Source organism: Myxocyprinus asiaticus, chromosome 31, assembly GCF_019703515.2.
Source record: "Myxocyprinus asiaticus isolate MX2 ecotype Aquarium Trade chromosome 31, UBuf_Myxa_2, whole genome shotgun sequence".
In the NCBI taxonomy this organism is placed as follows: Eukaryota; Metazoa; Chordata; class Actinopteri; order Cypriniformes; family Catostomidae; genus Myxocyprinus; species Myxocyprinus asiaticus.
This window is the reverse complement of record NC_059374.1, coordinates 12,585,003-12,606,674: the sequence shown is the minus strand read 5'-3', so window position 1 is coordinate 12,606,674 and position 21,672 is coordinate 12,585,003. Positions and strand designations below refer to the sequence as shown.

The 21,672-nt window shown below is 37.4% G+C and overlaps 1 protein-coding gene across 2 annotated transcripts in view; it reads left to right on the top strand.

Moving 5' to 3' along the window:
* Positions 1 to 807: 807 nt before the first annotated feature.
* Positions 808 to 21,672, top strand: part of fndc3a (fibronectin type III domain containing 3A) — a 134,025-nt gene continuing 113,160 nt past the window's right edge. For both annotated transcript variants that reach the window (XM_051664879.1, XM_051664878.1), the window contains exon 1: positions 808 to 1,178. The gene's annotated coding sequence lies outside the window, so the exon portion shown is untranslated. The remainder of the gene's footprint in view (positions 1,179 to 21,672) is intronic.

The following is a 21,672-nucleotide window of genomic DNA, read 5'->3' as shown; positions in this document are numbered from 1 at the left end:
ACTTTTTTGGCCTTCAAATTTCTGGCCAACATTCACTTGAATTGTATGGACCTACAGAGCTGAGCTATTTTTCTAAAAATCTTTGTTTGTGTTTAGCAGAAGAAAGAAAGTCATACACAGCTGGGACGGCATGAGGGTGAGTAAATGATGAGAGAATTTTAGTTTTTGTAAATAACCCTCTGTGTAAAACAGTTCTATTTTGGAAGTGTTTCTTTTGCATTAAACACACGTCACTGACAGTTTACACGAACCTATGGCGCTCTCTGTCGGTTCAATGGTGCTACTCTGAACCCTGCCACGTTTCTGTTGTTGACGGATATTCGGATTTGTCCAAATTCATTTTCTTGTGCAACTCAGAAATACTCATTTCAACACACATGAGAGGACATTGCGGTTAATATTATAGGATATACAAAAAGTAGTTCAAAAGTGTCTTTTGAAAAACACAAATAGCCTGTAAAGCGTTTTTTAAATGCTTCGTATATGTTACACAACAGACAGGTGAGTTACACCTTACGCAAACAAGTGGCGCCCTCTATCGGTTGAAAGAGGGGACATTGAACCCTGAACACTGCCATATTTCTCGTATTTTTCTCAACAATGAATACAATTCCTCATGAGTTGACCAAATTATTAATTTCTACAAACACGAGAAGACATTGCAGTTAACATAAGAGAAAGGTAATATAAAGTTATTTGTTTTTTGACTGCACTATAACAAATATAGCATAACTACAGGCACGCATAAGAGAGGAGAAATGAAAGTTACTTTCGGTAACGGGGGTTAAAGAGCCCGTGATACGCATGCGCAGTGACGTGTGTGTACATTCTTGAGCGGAAAATGATGGCGATTATCCAGACCAAGAGCTTGAGCTCGCATATGGATGGAGGTGGCCGTGAAAACTAACAACACTTGTGGGGAAAAGTTGTTTGGTCGAGAAGATCGCGATCTGTCTCCACCCCTGGACATTTTCAGACGTGGGAAAAAGCGAGTGGATGAGGGTTGAGGCTGTAAGCTTGTGTAATATTAAAGTGTGTAACAGCCACGTAGCTTATAGAGATCCAGATCACACACACTGGCCTTGTGCTTTTAAACCCTTCATACACACTACATATCAACCCGAAGAAGAGGACTGATCGAGTGAATAGGAAATAAAGACAAGCGAAAAGAGGTGTTGGTGAGTTTCATTATGTTTGCATGTTATTTGGATTTACTAAATGTGCATCTGCAACAATATATTGCTTGCGTTCAGTACAAGCGTATGCGGCTTTATTTACTATCCCTGTCTACATATAATAGGGCAAATGACACATCCTTTTAACCACTTCTCAACGGTATAACCAGTATATGGTTTAAAAGTGAAGGAATAGAGTAGGGCCTGAAGTGCACACGTCAACGTCATCTGATCACAGAGCTGCAGATTAAATACTGCTACAGTCACTATACACACACACTGGCTGTGTTTCAAAATCTAGTAAGCTTTCTTACTAGATAGCATACTTGGACATAATAGGCGCGTGCAGCATTGCGACTGTTAGATTTAAACGCGCCTTTGGCGGCCAAAAAAATTCGATTCGAAAAACGTTAACAAAATGCACAAACGACGGCCAAATATGTTCATTTCAAACGTTCGAATGCTTTTAGTAAGAGCAGAAATGTTCGTTTCGATCGTTCGAACGCGACTGCCCAAATATGTTCAGAAAGCAGCTGCAAAAATGTTCAATGCGGAAGTAAAAATGCACCATTTATATTTAAATTATGTTCAATTCAAACTTTCGAAAATATTTATTACGACTGTGATGCTCAAAAACGTACATAACGCGTCTTAAAGACAACATTTTTCGATTCGATCGTTAAAATGCGTCAACGATTCCCAAATATGTTCCATTCGAATGCGTTAAGGGCCAAAAGTTTTGTTGCGAACTTTCAAAATCAAGTTTGATGCCCAAAATTGTTCGGAACGCACCAGTGACAAAAAAGTTTGATTCGAATGTAAAAACGTGTTGAATTGAATGTTCAATTTGAATGTTCAAATGCGTTTATTAAGGGCAGAAATGTTCGATTCAAACGCGACTGTGATGCCCAGAAATGTTCAGAAAGCGGTTTCAAAAATGTTCAATGCGGAAGTAAAAATGCACCATTAATGCTTAAATTATGTTCAATTCAAACTTTCGAATATATTTATTACGACTGTGATGCTCAAAAATGTTCGTAACGCGACTGTTACAGACAACAATTTTCGATTTGATTGTTAAAATGCGTCAATGATTCCCAAATATGTTCAATTCGAACGTTCAAATGCGTTAAGGGCCAAAAGTTTTGTTGCGAACTTTCAAAATCAAGTTTGATGCTCAAAATTGTTCGGAACGCACCTGTGACAACAAAAAAGTTTGAGTCGAATGTAAAAACATGTTGAATTAAATGTTCAAATGCGTTTATTAAGGGCAGAAATGTTCAATTCGAACGCGACTGTGATGCCCAAAAATGTTCAGAATGCGGCTGCGGCTGCAAACATTTTCAATGCTGAAGTAAAAATGCACCATTAATGCTAAAATTTTGTTCCATTCAAACTTTCGAATATATTTATTACGACTGTGATGCTCAAAAATGTTCGTAACGCGTCTGTTACAGACAAAAATGTTCGATTTGATTGTTAAAATGCATCAGTGATTCCCAAATATGTTCAATTCGTATGTTCGAATGCGTTAAGGGCCAAAAGTTTTGTTGCGAACATTCGAAAGCAAGTTTGATGCCCAAAAATGTTCAGAATGCGCCTGTCAACAATTTTTTTTATTAGAATGTAAAAATGCGTTGAATTGAATGTTCAATTAGAATGTTCAAATGCGTTTATTAAGGGCAGAAATGTTCACAAATTCGAACGCTGCTGTGATGTCCAAAAATGTTCAGAAAGTGGCTGCGATTGCAAAAATGTCTGATGCAAATGTGAAAATGTTTAAATTATGTTCAATTCGAACGTTTAAATATATTTATGACTGCGGTGCTCAAAAATGTTGGTAACGCACCTGTGATGGACACAAATGCTCGATTCGATCATTAAAATGTGTCAGTGATTCCCAAATATGTTCAATTAGAACGTTCAAATGTCTAAATTAAGGACCAAAGATGTCACGAACAGTCGAACGTAACTGTGATGCCCAAAAATGTTCGATTTGAATGTAAAAATGTGTACAATTGAATGTTCAATTTGAAGGTTCAAATGCGTTTATTATGGGCAGAAATGTTAAATTAGAACGCAACTGTGATGTCCAAAAATGTTAGAAACGCTGTGATGGCCATACATTTTTGATTGGAACATTCAAAGACACCAGTGACAAAAATCCTTGATTCAAACGGAATGCACCTGTGATGCCCGAACTTTTTATTTGAATGTTGGGAACACACCTGTGATTCCCCAAAATGCTGTCTAAATTAGCAGCTCACTAGGTTTTAAGACTTTGCTTTATAAAACATAGTTTTACTTTATTCTTAATGGCACATTTGAAAATAAATTGTGCTTTGATTTGTTAGTACTGGCTGTCATGGTCTTTAAAATGTATTGTTTTTAGTCTTATGACTGTTTTGGTCTTATGTGGTAATATTAGCCTATTTGATATTTAATTGGGAAGAAGAAACTTTCCTTTTAATTGTGTTTGGAATGTGGTTTGGTAACAGTTAACCAACAATGTATCAGTTTTAAGCCCTAAAAGTCTTTAAGCCTTTAATGTATGGTAATAAAAGCTTTTTAGTACTAAACACTTTCTATTTACACAATGCTCTTTTTTTTTTTTTTTTTTCTCTCCACTGTGAAATGTTTCTGTAAAATGTTGCTGGCTTTCTGCAGTAAAGTACTTGTGTGCAGTATGGCCTTTTTAATGTTAAAATTGCACTCAGTGCAGCAACATTCCCTGTTATATTCCAGTTTACCACCAGATGACAGAGACGTTCAGTAATTTCCTTCCAACTTTCCATGATGTTTTCTAATAGGCCTATTGGTTAATTATTAATAGAGCTACATCAAATAACTATGCAAACATTATTTCTTGTTTAATCCTTGTGCTGTCTTTAAAATTTTGTTTTACCTAATTTGGTCTTCCCAGTCAAATATGACCTTCCTATTAAAAATTGCTTGTAAATCTCTCATCATGCTATATTATCACCAAAAATTGGATTAGATCTTTTTGTCAACTTGTTTTCTTTGAATTAGTGCAGGTTTTGTATTTCTCTTTGGAACTTACTGACTGAAGGACTCATTGACCTGAGCTTATGCACCTCATTCTGAGTTAAAAAAAAGCATTATTTGTGGATACTTTTGGCAATATTAAATAAAATATGAAAACATTCTCTATTATTTATCACACTAGTGCATTTTTCTTTTTTTTTGTTTTTTCCTCCTCCAATTTCTTCCCAATGTGCTTTTAAGTCCTTTCTCAGTCTGGGTGGTGGAGGACGAATCCCAGTTGCCTCTGCATCTGAGATTGTCAACCCGTGCATCTTATCATGTGGCTTGTTGAGCATGTTGCCACGGAGACATAGCGCATGTGGAGGCTTCACACCATCCACTGCAGCAACCATGCTCAACTCACCACACGCCCCACCTAGAACAAACCACATTATAGCAACCACGAGGAGGTTACCCCATGTGACACCCTCCCTAGCAAACGGTGTCACTCAGCACACCCTGGGATTCGAACTAGCGAACTCCAGGGGTGGTAGCCAGCGTCTTTACCACTGAGCTACCCAGGCCCCCTACACTAGTGTGCTTTAATGTTTAACCAGGAAGTTTGTTTTGAAATGCTTTTATTTAGTAAATAATTGCGTGTCTTTTTGTGGTCTTCCCGGTCAAAAATGACCGGCCTATTAAAAATTGCTTATAAGTCACTCATTATGCTATATTATCTCCAAAAATTGGATTAGTTGACTTTTTGTCAACTTGATTTCTTTCAGACTGGTCAGGTTTTGTATTTCTGTTTGGAACTTATTGATCGTAGGCCTCCTTGACCTGAGCTTATGCACCTAATTTTTGAGAGGGGAAAAAAAGCATTATTTGTGGATAATTGTGGCAATATTAAATAAAATATGAAAACATGCTGTACTATAAATCACACTAGTGTGCTTTAATATTTAACAGGCAAGTTTGTTTTGAAGCACTTTTATTTTGTAAAAAAAAAAAAAAAAATGGCAGAAAGTCACACTTGTGGTGTTCCTGGTCAAAAATGATTGGCCATTGAAAATGAATGAGGTAGATCACAAAAAAACAAGACTTTTATTTTTAAATGAATCAGGGCAAATGGTCTAGTGTCATGATCAATGATGTGAGCAAGAAATTACTTCCCATGGTTTGGTGAACTTTCATAGACGGTGTGCTGGGACATCGTCCCACTGTTAGTGGAGAGACCACTTGGGACATCATGGCAACTACAGTCGATGAGTTGTTATCGCTAATTTATCTTACTAGCTAATGTTTACATTCGATATAAACTCGATATTCTAGGTAACTATATAACATGATACCTTTTCCTTGTTGGCACCAGCTATTGGCTCTGGCTGGCCTGTTGATAACCCTGGCTCACGCTGGCCCGATAGTGGAAAAGCGGCTATTGAATTGCTTCTTTGTGAGAGCATGAAAATTCCAAAACACACTGTCATAATATTTTGTCTGAAAGGTGTGTTGAAAGAAAGATCATGAAAGACCGATTCTATTGGAGATAGATTCTATTTCTTACTGTTGGGCAAAGAAAGTTCAGGTGTCTGTCTGTCTGTCTGTCTGTCTGTCTGTCTGTCTGTCTGTCTGTCTGTGATAATGTTGGATGGATAAATGGATGTTGGATAAAGTTCAAGGTAGGATAAAAATCCCCCAAAAATAAAATGTACTACTCAAGGGTGTGTGTGTGTATGTGAGTGTGCATAGGTCCGAGGCCTTTATGTTTGCAAGCACACATGCACATATGTGCTCATCTAATGAATGAACATGCTCCTGAACCCTAAATCTTTCTCTTATTTTTGATCTCCCCCATTCATTTTCAATGGCTGGTCATTTTTAACCAGGAACACCACAAAGTGTGGCTTTGTGCCTTTTTGTACAAAATAAAAGCATTTTAAAACAAACTTCCTAGTTAAACATTAAAGCACACTAGTGTGATAAATGGTACAGAATGTTTTCATATTTTATTTAATATTGCAAAAATTATCAAAAAATAATGCTTTTTTTTTTTCACTCAAAAATGAGGTGCATAAGCTCAGGTCAGTGAGGCCTATAATCAGTAAGTTCCAAATAGAATTACAAAACCTGTGCTAGTTCAAATAAAACAAGTTCACAAAAAGATATGCTCCAAAACTTGGTAACAATATTGCATAATGAGATATTTATAAGCAATTTTGAATAGGCCGGTCATTTTTGACCGGGAAGACCACAAGTGAAAAAAATAATAAATATAATTAGCATTTTGATACCCTGTGTGAACAAAGTCAGAAAGTTTTAGTCCAATAGGATAACATTAACTATCATTTTCAGGCAAAAGAAAATCCTCTTTGGGTCAAAATGACCGGAAGACAACATGAGGGTTAAGATCTTCATGCTGTGCTAAATTTCCTTGTCTGTTCTGTTTCTCAGACACCCTGTATCTGCTTTCCCTTGAATGAGTCTGCAATTTTTCCTGAAATATAATAGCTTCTTGCGTACAACAGCATTGTTAGTTCATTTAGTGCCAGTGCCAGATGTCTCTCATTTATTTGGAGCATTTTGGAGTTTTTATGGAATCTAATTAACTGTTCTTGTACTTGCTTGTTTTGATTGGGGGGGGGGTATGGAACCTACGCCTATGCCTCAATATAAATACAGTGGGAGTCTATGGAAACAAATGGGGAAAATGGGAACAAATGTATGTGTGTGTGTGATGGCTGTGTCTTACTTGCAAACAGCCAAAGCTTTTGTTGCTAACATCAATTGACATTAAACATCCCTGGTCATGGGACAGTGCTCACATTCCTGGATGAAATATGTCCAGAATGAATTCATACTCACCTGCCTACCTAAAAAACATACTTTATTGCCGGCCGAGAAGTGTGTCCTTCATCAAATGCTGTACATATTTTGACAGTACGTGGTTTTGGACGCAGGATGTGTCTAGTTAGGACACAGTGTTACAGGTGTTTCGAGGTGGGGCCAAAAGTTTGTCAGCTGGAGCTCACCATCTGCGCAAAGCCAAACTGCAACTGAAACTCCCTGTTTGGACAATCTCAAAACTTATGTTCTAACCACAGAAACCAAAATGCTGACTCACAAACCGAAAGTTCTCAAGTTTGCAAGAACATCTGATAGCCTGTCATATTGCCAGATTTCATTAGAACTTTGTGGGAGTGTGTCTTTTTTTGCACTTTTTTTTTGACACCTTCCTATGTGTCATAACTTTTGTACCTCTCTAGAAAGTTTTGTATTGTTTAGTGTCGATTTCAGGGTATCATGCTACTAGGGATGTGCACAAATAATTGATTAAATAAGAGTACTCATTCAGATTTAAATATTCAACTAGTAAAAACACCACTTGAATATTGCAATTTGATTTTCCTTTGTGCCTTTGCCTGCCGTGGGCAACATTGAAACTGTTTCTCTCACCTAAATCTTGCTGTTAGTTCTCCCTAAAATGAAATTCTGCCATTATTTCAAGTGATTGTATCGCTTCAGAAGACTTGAAAAGTATGTTACTATGTGTGAATGCAAATGTTTTTTTTTAGGGCTGTCAGAATTAACGCATACGGTTGATTAAAAAAGTTTAAAGCATTAATTAACGCATTTACCGTTAAAGGTGCTGTAAGCGATTTTGTTTTCATGGAAAGCTTTGCAAAAAAATGTCCTACTCCCTGAAAGATATTAATGAAATAAGTGTTGTAAGATATCTCACCTGTCTCTGTGACAGCTCTAGACTCTGTGAACAGTAAATAAAAAAGCTTTCGATCTGTCAATCATTTTGCGCGTTCTCAAAGTATTGTAGTTGCAGTGAATTATTGAGGCTTACTGCCATTTTTAAGCCATGTTGTTCATAACATTTGAGGGTGCTATTTTGCTGCTGTTGTTTTAAACAACTGTTTCTGCATGATGTTGGCCTCAATAAAGCTCATTTGGTATCTTTGGAGGTTTTGGAAAGAGGGGGCGTGGCTAATTCAACAGCTCAGTCTCGTGGGAAGTAGAACGGCTGAAATCGCTTACAGCACATTTAATACAGCATAAACACTGGTGTAAAGGATGGAACCTTTGTTATATGTCCGCCCAGAGTCACTACACAGACACACAACAGCGCCAGAGCCCTTCTACCAAGAGGAGCCTACATGCTTGGCATGAAACAGCATAATGCGGCGGTCCCATAGACTTTCTATGGGCGGTACTGTCACGCTAGTTGACTGTTATGCTCTCTCCTATGATAGAGCCACGGAGGTTGTTATCTCAGTAAATAAAAGAATCTCTGACAGCGCTTCCCTTTCAGTGATAAAATGATGGAGAAAGGAACTCTTAGTGCTAATTGATATACAAAACAAGCCCAGATGAGACATTTGATGGAAATCAAGTATTTTTCAGCCTATGTAAGGTAGGGCTGGGCGATATGGCAAAAAAATGAAATCTCGATTTTTATCAAACTTATGGACGAATTCATGATTCACGATTAGATTTTTTTCAACTTTTAAATGTAGTCCAACATGATTCAAATTGTATGTTCTTTATTAGAATGCCAACTCAACCTGGTTAGAGAAATCCAAGTTCTTTTCATTATAGGAAACAAAGGTGTGCAAGAAAAATGAATAGAAATCAATATCTATAAATTATCAAGTTTATCTAGAAAGTACTCATTGTATATCAAACAGTTTGTGTGTATATTCATAAACCCCTGCAGATAGAGCCCTCTCCTCTAGCAGTTCAGGCTGAGCAGCACAGCAATATGAAATAATTTATCATTACAATTCAACTAACAAAGTTTGACAAAATGATCGCTTGCCGAATGTTGGCTATAGATATAGTACACTTGAAACATGTCACAGAACAAAGCAATAATCATGATGGCAAAAGGAGTGGCGGATGTTTGATTCCTCCATATATAGCCTCTCCATGAGTTGAAATGAAGGGCCCATAAGAAAAGAAAGGAGACCGTTCATCAACATGTGCACGCTGAGGCCAGTTATGGTCTTAAGCTGGTGTATACCTGCACGATGGACAAAGGAGCTACAATCACCCTGTGTACATTCGTACTGAATATGAACTTCTATCAGTCTCCATGTTGTTAACCTGTCATGTTCATTTGGAGCGCACCACACACATGCAGCTGATCAGATCGGGAATGGCATTAAGGCTATTACACAATGTGTGTTCTTTTGTGTTCTTGCGTTCTCTTGGACTCGTTCTACGTCATCATCCACTGCCGAAGTTCGATTCCAGTCCTCAAGGTGCAAGTACTGAGAATGCAGGAAATTACCCAGACATGTCCTTGAAATCGAGGATGCATCGGTTGGTGACTTGTGGGCAAGAACTCTGGACTACGGTGGCAGACAAAGGACATTTATCATTTTGTTTTTTCCTCAAGAGTTTCCCGCTGTAAGCTCGTGAAAAGTCTTGACTGCTCGTGAGAGTCATTGTACTCCGTCAACATTTGTTGTTTTTTTTGGGCATCATTTTAATACAGTAATAAACATGGAGAAAACAAGTGATTACAGACTTAGTTCTTTTAAAGTGTCACTAGTCCTGCAAAACCACTGGTGTGATAATGCCAGAAGTTCTCTCACTGGATTCAAATGTGCTTTGACGGTTATTTGCACAACAGGAAGATCACAGCACATCTCAAAGCTCGCAATAGATGCATTCTACGTCCTCCTGTCCTTCAGAGTTTGTTCTTCCAAGGTAACTTGGCAAGACTGGTCTTCATAAAAACACAAGTCCGTTCTCTGCGTTCTTAGAATTGAGAAACACACTAAGACAAGCGCTATGAATTATTTTTCTCATCCTAATTCAGCCTTTGGTGGATTTACAACGTATCTACCTTTAGCGTTTGCAATATTTTTAGAAAAATCTTGATTTCTCGATTTAAAAAAATAAAAAATCGTATCAAAACGCAAATTCGAATTAATCGGAAAAACTAATATTGTGGAGGATGAGAGTTTAAGAGATTTAATGCCCATTAAAATGAATATGCAACCAATGTGGGGACTAGACCTTTTAATTAGTCATCCTCCAAACTAGACTTCGGTAAACATTTAATGTTACTTGAATAGGTGATATTTTAGTGCATTTCTACCTTTATATTGTGGAAGGCTTTGTTTGGAAAATATTAAGCATTATATTTGCTACATATTGTATTGTTTTGTTTTCTTTCCTAAAGTATATATCGTGTTAAATTTCAGCACTTTTAAAATCTGCGATTAATTGCGATTAACTACAAAACAATTAATCGCGGTAAACATTTTAATCGATTAACAGCACTAGATTTTGTTGTTAATGTTTTAATCTAGACCTTGTTTATGCATAGTGCTATTTTTTCATTAGAAAAATGGGTTCAAAAGTTGAAGACTGAACTTAAATTCTAAATTTCAAGTAATCGATTATTCTGTTTTTTATGTGTTAGAGTACTCAACTACAAAATTATTTAAAATGCCAATCCCTACATACTACCGTAAGTTACATGATTTTTGTTTTTATATTACCATATCAGAAAGGTTTGTGACTAATTTCAGGCTTTCACAAATGTCAAGTTTTAACAGTGATCGAATATGCATTTTTATAAATACATATCTTAAATCTTTAAAAGGGTGAATTTAATCTAAAATCATTTTCTCATTCCTTGCAATTCAGAAATGGATTTCATACAGCCTCTAAAACTAAAGATTATAGCACGGTTCAGGCTGCTTCTAAGTTTTTGAATAAAAACACTAGCCCACATGAAAAGATTTTTCATAAAAATGACTGCCATTGTCACCCATGTCTTTTTTGAGCGTAAAAAGGATATTCTATTCTATTTTTACAGTAAACTAAGAGACCTAATTTCCTTCTAATTTCTTTTTTCCCAGCTATTTTTGGTATTAGTATTTGCGTTTTCTCCTGGCATCTACATAAGGGACTTTCTAAACTGTTCTCCTGGTTGTTTTTCTTTTAACTGAAAGGCAGATGTTGTCATGCTTGATGCTCTCTCTCATGCTCTTTAATTTTCAGTTTCTTTTTGTATTTCGTCATACCTGCAGCTAGAGCTAGAGTCTTTCAGGGTTTCAGAGAGTGTGTTGCAAAATTCTAAAATTATTGTCAGTAAAAAAATATTTAATTAAAAATGTTTCCCAAAAATTAAAATTCTATCATAATTCATTCACCCTCATGTCGTTCCAAATCCCAAACCATATGACACTTCTCCAGATCACAACAGGAAATATTTTAAAGAAGTATGTTCATTCTGCATTTATGGTGTTAATGCTAATGGCCATTGATATGTGGCCAGAGTTGCATGACATGTTCTTGGAAAATGTTATCGTCCTCAAATTTGACATAGAACATTATCAGTCTTGTGGCTTTAGCTCCATCATGTTTCTGTGCATCAAGATCAATGTCATAGATTATTTTATATAATAATAATAAAAAAAATGTGTTATGGAAATATATTGCTGATCAGTTGAACATAAATGTAAGCTTTTCTAAATTGGTGACTTTTGGACAACACACTTCCAAGTGTCCACTTTCAAAAGAGACCACAATTATGCCTGTAATATAAAGGAATGATTAACTACAGCCACAAATTAATTTGTGTGTAAATAAGACTTAAATATAATTCAACACTGACTACGTTGTTCTGGAAAAAGAAAGAACGTATTTTTATGAAGGTGAGGTCATAAACTGACCATGTTATTGAAATATACTAGGTTTTTCTAGTTCATTTTATTCACTGGCCACTGGTCACCCAGCAATTTGTAGAAAGTGGCCCACAAGCTATGTAAATTGAGTATCCCTGCACTAAAATCAATAAACTGATCCAGGAAAGTTTCACTCCACTGTTGACGTCAAAACGTAATCAGAAATACACAGTTTGAATAAGCTGACAGAACTCCGATAAATGTGTTTACATTCAAAATCTAGATGAGTCTATTAGATTTTGTTTGAAAAATGTGTGACCTTTCCCCAATAAAAACTATGCTTAAGGCGTTTACTTGACGTTACGAGATTTCAAATAATTGTTGTAATGTAATAAAATATTGATGTAAAGATCGTGCTTGTAAACATCATCGCAGGGATGTCAAAGACGGAGAGCTGAAGTCAGAGGGTGTGGAAATTTATTGACAGTGTTTTTGACAGCGAAAACGGAGCTTTTCGATAATGCTCTACCAAGTGGATACATTTGAAAACATTGTCTTCGCGTTGAAGTGTGGACAGGGAAAATGGAGATATTTGAAAACGATTACGTATTTGTTGTCACGTGACACAGTCATTCGATCCATTCAACCCAAATCAATCAAGATGGCGGCCCATATTGTAGCAGCGTTGTTGTGCCTGATATTCACTTTGATAGCGTTGTTAAAGATAAATGTTGCTATGTACAACCTTCACATTGCAGTCCTTCAAAAGTGATGGGAAGTTTACTCTGAATTGGAGGACAATTGCATTTCAGATGTACATGGAACGGCAACTTTTCGCTTGCACAGTAAGGGGATTTAAGCGGTTTCATACGTTTCAGTGTGGATGAGAAACTTGGAAAACGCTTGTAAACGGCAGTGTGGACGTAGAGCGTTTCAAAAACGCAGTTTTCAAATGTATCCGGATTAATGTGGATGTAGCCTTAAGTCGCGGCCACACACCTTCGCATGGCTAAATTCCGTGGATGAAATACAGTCATCTCAATAGGAATCCATGCGATCGTGAATTTCGCCCGATAGACTTCCGGTGGCGAAGAATTTCCCCTTGCAGATTTCACGTGGAGTTAAAGTTTGGTGAACTTTGACAGGTGAATTTCGCCGCGTTGACCAATGGAAAGTGGCTTGGTTTGGCAGTGACCTCTGTGTGGGTGGTGGTTTGTACTGCTGTGAGTTTAACAGTTTAAGTCTCACAGAGTATAAGTGCAGAATTAAAAAGAGGCTGCTTGACAGTAAAATATTTGCTGGTTTCGTACACGCTCAACGTCCGCCCAAGCCATCTTTGCCATGCGGAACTTTGCCATGTGAAGGTATGCGTGACCGCGCCTTTAGCGATCAGACGATTTTCCCGAAAAATCCCAAAGACTTGCATTGAATGAGGAGGGACCATCAAAATAACCAAAACCCTGTTATTATGGTGGTGAGTTTTGGACACCACTCAAATTTTCATAAGGGAAAAAAAAAATGTTACGTCCTAATAAGATGTCATCACCTCCAGTCTCTGACCTTTTGGCCCTCGGAGAGCAGATTTGCACCCCAAGGCCATGCTCCACCGTTACCCTCATCCTCTTGTATGGCTGGGGGGGTGGAATTTACACATTTATCGGAGAACTCCGATAAATGTGTTTACATTCAATGCAAAATCTAGGTGAGTCTAATAGATTTTGCTTGAAAAATGTATAACCTTTCCCCAATAAAAAACAAGGCATTTACCTGACATTACGAGATTTCAAATAATTTAGTTTAATTGATGTAAAGATCGTGCTTGTAAACATCATCGCAGTGATGATGTCAAAGTCGGAGAGCTGAAGTCAGAGGGTGTGGAAATTTATTGCATCATACATAGTTAACCCTCTGCTGATTTTTCTTCTCTCTCTGTCTTTCATTTTTTGCTTCTTTTAAAGAATTGCAATTCAGAAATCTATCTTTGCAGGTATTTTTATCACTCACAGTGAAATGTGAACTCTCGTTCTACGGAAAATCCGAAAGGGCATAGAAACTGGAAATTCCTTACTTTCTCACACAAAATTGGATTTTCCTTTCTGATCCTTACTTTAACATAGCTGCTTTATTTCTCAGCTGTAATCACACTTGTAACTTATTAGTCATAATTCAGAGCCTTCAGAGTAATAATATTTATTAGTAAATTATTAATGGTGCTTGCTAAGGCTAGCACTACTATTATTATTATAATAGCTAATATGTACACTGTAACAAAACAGGCATTAGGGTGTTTGGCGCCTGTATATTTTACAGTTAACAACTATGTATGTATATATATATTATTAAAATATATAATGTTATTATACCAACTTACTGGAACTTTAAAAACTTGTTTTGTACTTCAAAATACACTGTTAAAGGTGCTGCAAGCGATTTTAGCCAATTCTAGAATTCCCACAAGCTGAGCCGTTGGATTAGCCACGCCCCCTTTCCAAAACCCTGCACTCCAAAGATACCAAATTAGCTTTATTGAGACCGATATTGAGCAGAAACGGTTGTCAAAAACAACAGCAGCAAAATAGCACCCTCAACAGGCAACTGTTATGAGCAACATGGCATAAAAATGGAATTCAGCCTCAATAATTTGCTGCAACAACATGAAAATGATTGACATGCAGAATACGTCACTGACCGCGGCCTGCGGACATATTTTTATTTGCTGTTTAACTTACTTAACCTTTATTGTCCCCCATTAGGGCAATTTGTTCTTCAGCAGTGAAATACAACACATACATAAAAAAAAAGAAAAACAATACAAATTACACTTAACATATAATAAATATTAGAATAAAATCAACACGATATCAGCTGGAAATCATCATTACAGCCTGAAAACTTGATAGGAAGGCTACCTTTTTCGATTGGAGTTAAGCAGAGAAATAATATATTTTACAAATGAAAATGTAAATCTGTTTGTTTTAGCTAAATGAACCCTGTATAAAGACCCTGAAGGCGGTATCTGAAAAGCATCATGAAGTGGATGAGTATTGCCAGATATAATGTTGTTTGCTTTCCTAAGCAACTGCATAGTAAATAGATCAGACAGTCTGGGCAGATTAACTCCTACAATTTTACTACAAATGTTTACAACCCTCACAAGTGCATTTTTTTTTTTTGGGCGGGGTGGGGTTTGTTTAACTTTTAGAGAAGCAAACCAGCAAATCATTGAAAATGTCAGTCAAGATTCAATGAAGGCCCTGTAAAAAAACACTCATCAATATATGAAATTTCACTAACTTCCTCGAACAAGAGAGTCATTACTGTCTCATTCTGCACAGTCTGTCTGTGATCATCTCAGTTTAATTTGTTGTCTGTTATAGTACCTAAATACATATAGCTTTCCACAATTTCAATAGTGTGTTCACCAATACGAGTACTTTAGTTTGGTGTAGAATTTCGCCGGAAATCAATAAAAGTATTCAGATACAGACCTGCTTCCCGACTCCACTTAACAAAATACTCAACAACAGGGCCGTAAACTTGTTTTCAAAGTCTACAGCTGTCGCAGAGACTGAAAAGATATGTTAGGACACTTATTTCATTAATATTTTTCAGGGAGTAGTAAAAGATTTTGCATACCTTTCCATGAAAAAAAATCACTTTCAGCACCTTTAATCAACTTTTAACATCAGTTCATCAAGAGTGGCTCTTCCAGGAACAATAGTTAATAATATAAAAATGTACCATTATCAGTTAGATGAAGATCATATTTTTAATAAATCTTAAAAGTGATATTTAAAATATTTTAATGTAAAATTGCATGTATTGCCTTTTTAAATATACAGTTATTGCTACCAGTTAACTAATTAACAGTTTTTGACCGTTACACTTTCTTTTACCATTAAAATAAGACTCTTTTTTTTTTTTTTTTTTTTTTTTTTTTCTCGTTACAGTGTAGAGTTTGGGATTTGTACAAACCCCTAGTTTGAAAACACATAATTTTCTCAGTTTTGGCCTTCTCTCCACACTTAGACTGTTTTTTCAGCGAAAACGGAGCTTTTCGATAATGCTCTACCAAGTGGATACATTTGAAAACGTTGTCTTCGCGTTGTAGTGTGGACAGGGAAAACTGAGTTATTTGAAAACGATTACGTATTTGTTGTCACGTGACACAGTCATGGGATCCATTCAACCCAAATCAATCAAGATGGTGGCCCATATTGTAGCAGAGTTGTTGTGCCTGATTCACTTTGATAGCGTTGTTAAAGATAAATGTTGCTATGTACAACCTTCACATTGCAGTCCTTCAGAAGTGACGGGAAGTTTACTCTGAATTGGAGGACAATTGCATTTCAGATGTACATGGAACTGCAATTTTTCGCTTGCACAGTAAGGGGATTTAAGCGGTTTCATACGTTTCAGTGTGGATGAGAAACTTGGAAAACGCTTGAAAATGGCAGTGTGGATGTAGAGCGTTTCAAAAACTAAAACACAGCTTTCAAATGTATCCGGATTAAAGTGGATGTAGCCTTAAGTCGCAGCCACACACCTTCGCATGGCAAAATTCCATGGATGAAATACAGTCATCTCAATAGGAATCCATGCGATTGTGAATTTTGTGTGATGGACTTCCGGTGGCGAAGAATTTCCCCTCGCAAATTTCACGTGGAGTTTATGTATGAACTTTGACAGGTGAATTTCGCCACGTTGACCAATGGAAAGTGGCTTGGTTTGGCAGTGACCTCTGTGTGGGCGATGCTTCGTACTCCGCTACACTGAATATTCTCAAGGAAAGTGAGTTTCTTTTTAACTTAAATCTCACAGAGTATAAAGTGCAGAATTAAAAAGAGGCTGCTTGACAATATAATTTTTGTTGGTTTCGCACGTGCTCAACGTCTGCCCAAGCCATCTTTGCCATGCAGAATTTCGCCATGTGAAGGTATGTGTGACCGCGCCTTTAGCGATCAGACGATTTTCCTGAAAAATCCCAAAGACTTGCATTGAATGAGGAGGGACCATCAAAAGAAACAACACCCTGTTATTGTGGTGGTGAATTTTGGACACCACTTTTTTTTTAATTTCCCCTTGCCTAAAAATTCCATCGATTTTCCCCTGAAGGCATAGGTGCAAAAGACCTGTCAAAGGATGACTGTGTCTGGGCAAACACTAAAAACTACACCCTGAAATTGTTTTTTGAATGTAAAAGAGCAAATTTCACATTTTCAAATGATTTAAAATTTATTATATTAAAATAATCTAACTTAATTAAAATGCTTATCACTAAAAATCAAGGCCAACAACATATACACTGACACTTCCTGAAATGTCTGGAATCACAAAATTAAACCTGATTAATTATATGAATCTATTGACAATCCTTCCTGTTGGTGTTGGGGCTTAGAATAGTATCTTTGACTATTAGGTGCCTTGAAATTAAGCATGTTGATACCACTAAACTATTCTGTGAAGTCCCCCCCTCCCCCAAACTTCCTTTCCAGATACACCATTGCTTCATCATTTATAACCTCTTGACTGTGTGACTGTACTGGGGAACTATCAAGTCACAGTGACAGCTCTCACCCATGTTCTCATAGCCAGAGGTGTGCACTACATAACCACTTAAAAAAAATTGCAGCCTGCTCAGGAACGCTGTGAATGAGAGGGGCCGTCATTCAACACCCTTCATTCTTCCGGTTACATGTCCTAATAAGATGCCATCACCTCCAGTCTCTGACCTTTTGGCCCTCAGAGAGCATATTTGCACCAAGGCCATGTTTCACCATTGCCCTCATCCTCTTGTATGGTTGGGGGGTGGAATTAGACCACAGGAAGTGTACTCAACTGTTGCGTTTAGAGAGAGTGAATGACTACTACTACCTTCTTGCCATCTTTCTGCCCCCCACTGTGGCCTCCCTCATATAAAGGGTTGTGGTTTCAAACACAGATAGTACGTTATGACTCTGCTTCCTTGTTACTCAACAGTTGTGCACCAGAATTATGTGACCGTTAAGTGGAGCTTCAAATACATCTGTTCTAGGGTTGTTTTAGTTCGAATATTTTAGCAGTTGATTACAATACCAGAGAAATTTTAAGATTCTAAAAATGTCGATACCACAGTAAAGACTAATATACTATTGAGCACAGTAAAAATAAATACATTTTTTTTTTATATTAATGTAAATATTGACAAATTAAATTGGAATGTAGCCATAAGGTATTTCTTGGTTAAGTAAACAAGGTTTTTTCCAAGTAATTTAATCTTGTAAACAGTCATTAATAAAATACAGATCAAAGAAACAATTTGTGAGCAACAGAACAAATAAAACCAGTAGAACAAAGACAAAACAGTACTTGTAGTTTTTTCATCTTTTTTTTTTTATCTAACTGCGGTATCAAGTATCGCAGAATGATTGCAAAATAATTGTTACATGGCTCGTTGTACGTATCTTGTTGAAATGAACACTAGAGGCGCTACAACAACGGCAGGTCGAAAGTGTCATAGCACCGCAAAAGACGCTTCACAAATTGCAGTTTTTTTGTATCACATTTGCATTTTATAAGACTCTGTTAGGTTTAGGTTTAGGGTAGGGAGGTCAGTTTTGTTGATTTTAAACTCTATAGAGCATTAACCATAAATCCTTTTCCCTGTTTGGGGAAAAAAGTAAACTCTTTTTAGCACCACACAGTGGACATTTCACCTTAGAACTGCCACAATACATGCAAGGAATCACGTAAAATGATTTAGCAACAATTTCGCCACAGTCACGTAATTTTCATGAGATCAGAAAGATAATCAAGCCATATTTTGGTTGATTTAAACTGAAAGTGAAGCATTCCTCTGTTTGTTTGTGTGACCCATCCAGACTAACGCAGCAACATTCGTTGGCTCGACCAATGGTTTGTGGCAGGACTATACAGTATGTTTGTACAACCAATCCAAGTGTGGGGAGTTTTTTTCAAATTTGTTTAAAATTGTAATTATTTTTGTAGTTCCATTTAGTAACTTTGGTGCAGAAAAAACACACTTCAGCTTAACACCAGATCAACAGGTGCTGGTGGTGTCATTTGTCCAGCTTTTTAAAGCCTGTGTTTGCTGAAGAGTATTTGTCTTATTGAGCATCACCCCTATAACTTTGTGTGCGGGTTTAAGTAGGGGACTAGCTAACGGATTAGGCTGATCTCTGCTGCCCTATGAGAATGCATGCGCTAGATACTAATGAGCTTCAAGGATGCATGTAATTTCCTCCTTAGTAGGGCTGAAACAATTAGTTGACGTTATCGACAATAAAAAACTGTCTACAAAAATGTTCGTTGTCGAATCGTCATTTGATCTCATTTAACGTAACATGAGATCACATTAAACTCTAATGATGGCGAGCGAGAGCAGCACTGCAGCTCGCGTCTGACTGAGGAGAGGAAGAATTGCACAGCTCAGAGTCCAGATGCACTCTAAACATTCCAAACAGTTTCAGGTGATGTAGATCGCAAAGTATGAGGGAATTATAATGAAAAAATACTAAATAAGTAAATACAGAAGCACTCTCATTGTGGAATAAGCAGAGCTGGAGCTGAAGCAAAACTTGCGTTTTGAGCGTCTTTAAAGGAAACACCCCGGTGTTACATTTTAAATTCAGTTATATTGAATGCGTTAGAGCTTTATTAAAGTTCAAATAATACGGAAGCAGATCATGTAAAAAAACTAAAAACTCAAACTGCCATTTCTCTGTGCGGTCAGCACCTCTTCTGTGAGTTGTGCGAACGTCCCGATCTAAGTGAGAGATTGAAACTGCACCCGGCTGATGCACACTCTGTCGCGGGGACACTCATCACTCACGCACGCTTGCTGCAGCTAGATTGTAACGTGATGGCTCGCGACTTATTGGATCATAATATTGCCTAAAATATTCGCTCACCCATCCAAATAATTCAATTCAGGTGTTCCAATCACTTCCATGGCCACAGGTGTACAAAATGAAGCACCTAGGTATGCAGACTGCTTCTACAAACATTTGTGAAAGAACGGGCCGCTCTCAGGAGCTCAGTGAATTCCAGCGTGGTACTGTGCTAGGATGCCACCTGTGCAACAAGTCCAGTCGTGAAATTTCCTCGCTACTAAATATTCCACAGTCAACTGTCAGTGGTATTATAACAAAGTGGAAGCGATTGGGAATGACAGCAACTCGTAAAATGACAGAGCGGGGTCAGCGGATGCTGAGGCGCATAGTGCGCAGAGGTCGCCAACTTTCTGCAGAGTCAATTGCTACAGACCTCCAAAGTTCATGTGGCCTTCAGATTAGCTCAAGAACAGTGCGTAGAGAGCTTCATGGAATGGGTTTCCATGGCCGAGCAGCTGCATCCAAACCATACATCACCAAGTGCAATGCAAAGCGTCGGATGCAGTGGTGTAAAGCACGCCGCCACTGGACTCTAGAGCAGTGGAGATGCGTTCTCTGGAGTGACGAATCACGCTTCTCCATCTGGCAATCTGATGGACGAGTCTGGGTTTGGCGGTTGCCAGGAGAACGGTACTTGTCTGACTGCATTGTGCCAACTGTGAAGTTTGGTGGAGGGGGGATTATGGTGTGGGGTTGTTTTTCAGGAGCTGGGCTTGGCCCCTTATTTCCAGTGAAAGGAACTCTGAATGCTTCAGCATACCAAGAGATTTTGGACAATTCCATGCTCCCAACTTTGTGGGAACAGTTTGGGGATGGCCCCTCCCTGTTCCAACATGACTGCGCACCAGTGCACAAAGCAAGGTCCATAAAGACATGGATGAGTGAGTTTGGTGTGGAAGAACTTGACTGGCCTGCACAGAGTCCTAACCTCAACCCGATAGAGCACCTTTGGGATGAATTAGAGCGAAGACTGCGAGCCAGGCCTTCTCGTCTGACCTCACAAATGCGCTTCTGGAAGAATGGTCAAAAATTCCCATAAACACACTCCTAAACCTTGTGGAAATCCTTCCCAGAAGAGTTGAAGCTGCTATAGCTGCAAAGGGTGGGCCAACGTCATATTAAACCCTATGGATTAAGAATGGGATGTCACTTAAGTTCATATGCGTCTAAAGGCAGATGAGCGAATACTTTTGGCAATATAGTGTATGTCATTGCATTTCTTAATAAGAGAGAGTTTGTTTTTTTGTGAGTTAAAGATGGATTGAAGTGAACAGAAATGTGAGAGGGTAGTCTTTGCCCCATTATACACTGCAACAAAATATGTATTTGATTTGCTTTCGTTTTGGCTTGTTTTCCAATATACTGTAAATTTCTAAAACTCCTTTAAAACAATGTACATTTTCTTTAGCTGCTAAACTGCAGAAGAAAAAAAAAAAATTCTGTGAATGTTGAATATAATATTAAAAATACAAATATTTTAAAATATCTAAAAATCCTTTAAAAAAAGATGCATTCACCTGAGAAGCAGCATATAAGATATTTAGACTTGCTTTTAGAGAATAGATCTTGAATATAAGTATATTTTGTCTTTACTGCACTCGCAGAAGTATAACCAAGTGAAAAAATACACTTATATACAAAATACACTTATATTTAAGACACATTCTCTTAAAGCAAGACTAAATATCTTATATGTTGCTTCTCAAGTAAATGTATCTTGTTTTAATGATTTTTAGACCATTTTAAATGGAAAAAAAATACAGAAACACTTGATAACAGTAGGATTTTTTTGAAGTGAATTTCTTTTCTGAATTAAAATTAATGTAAAGTATTTTTTTCCCCTTAATTCAGTGAATGTCATTTAGAGGTATTTTTAAAAGATGATTTTGTCCTCTTTGTTGTTAGTAAGCACATTTAATACAACCTTTTAAGTCGGGGCACAAGCTGAATAATTGGTTAAGAGCTAAT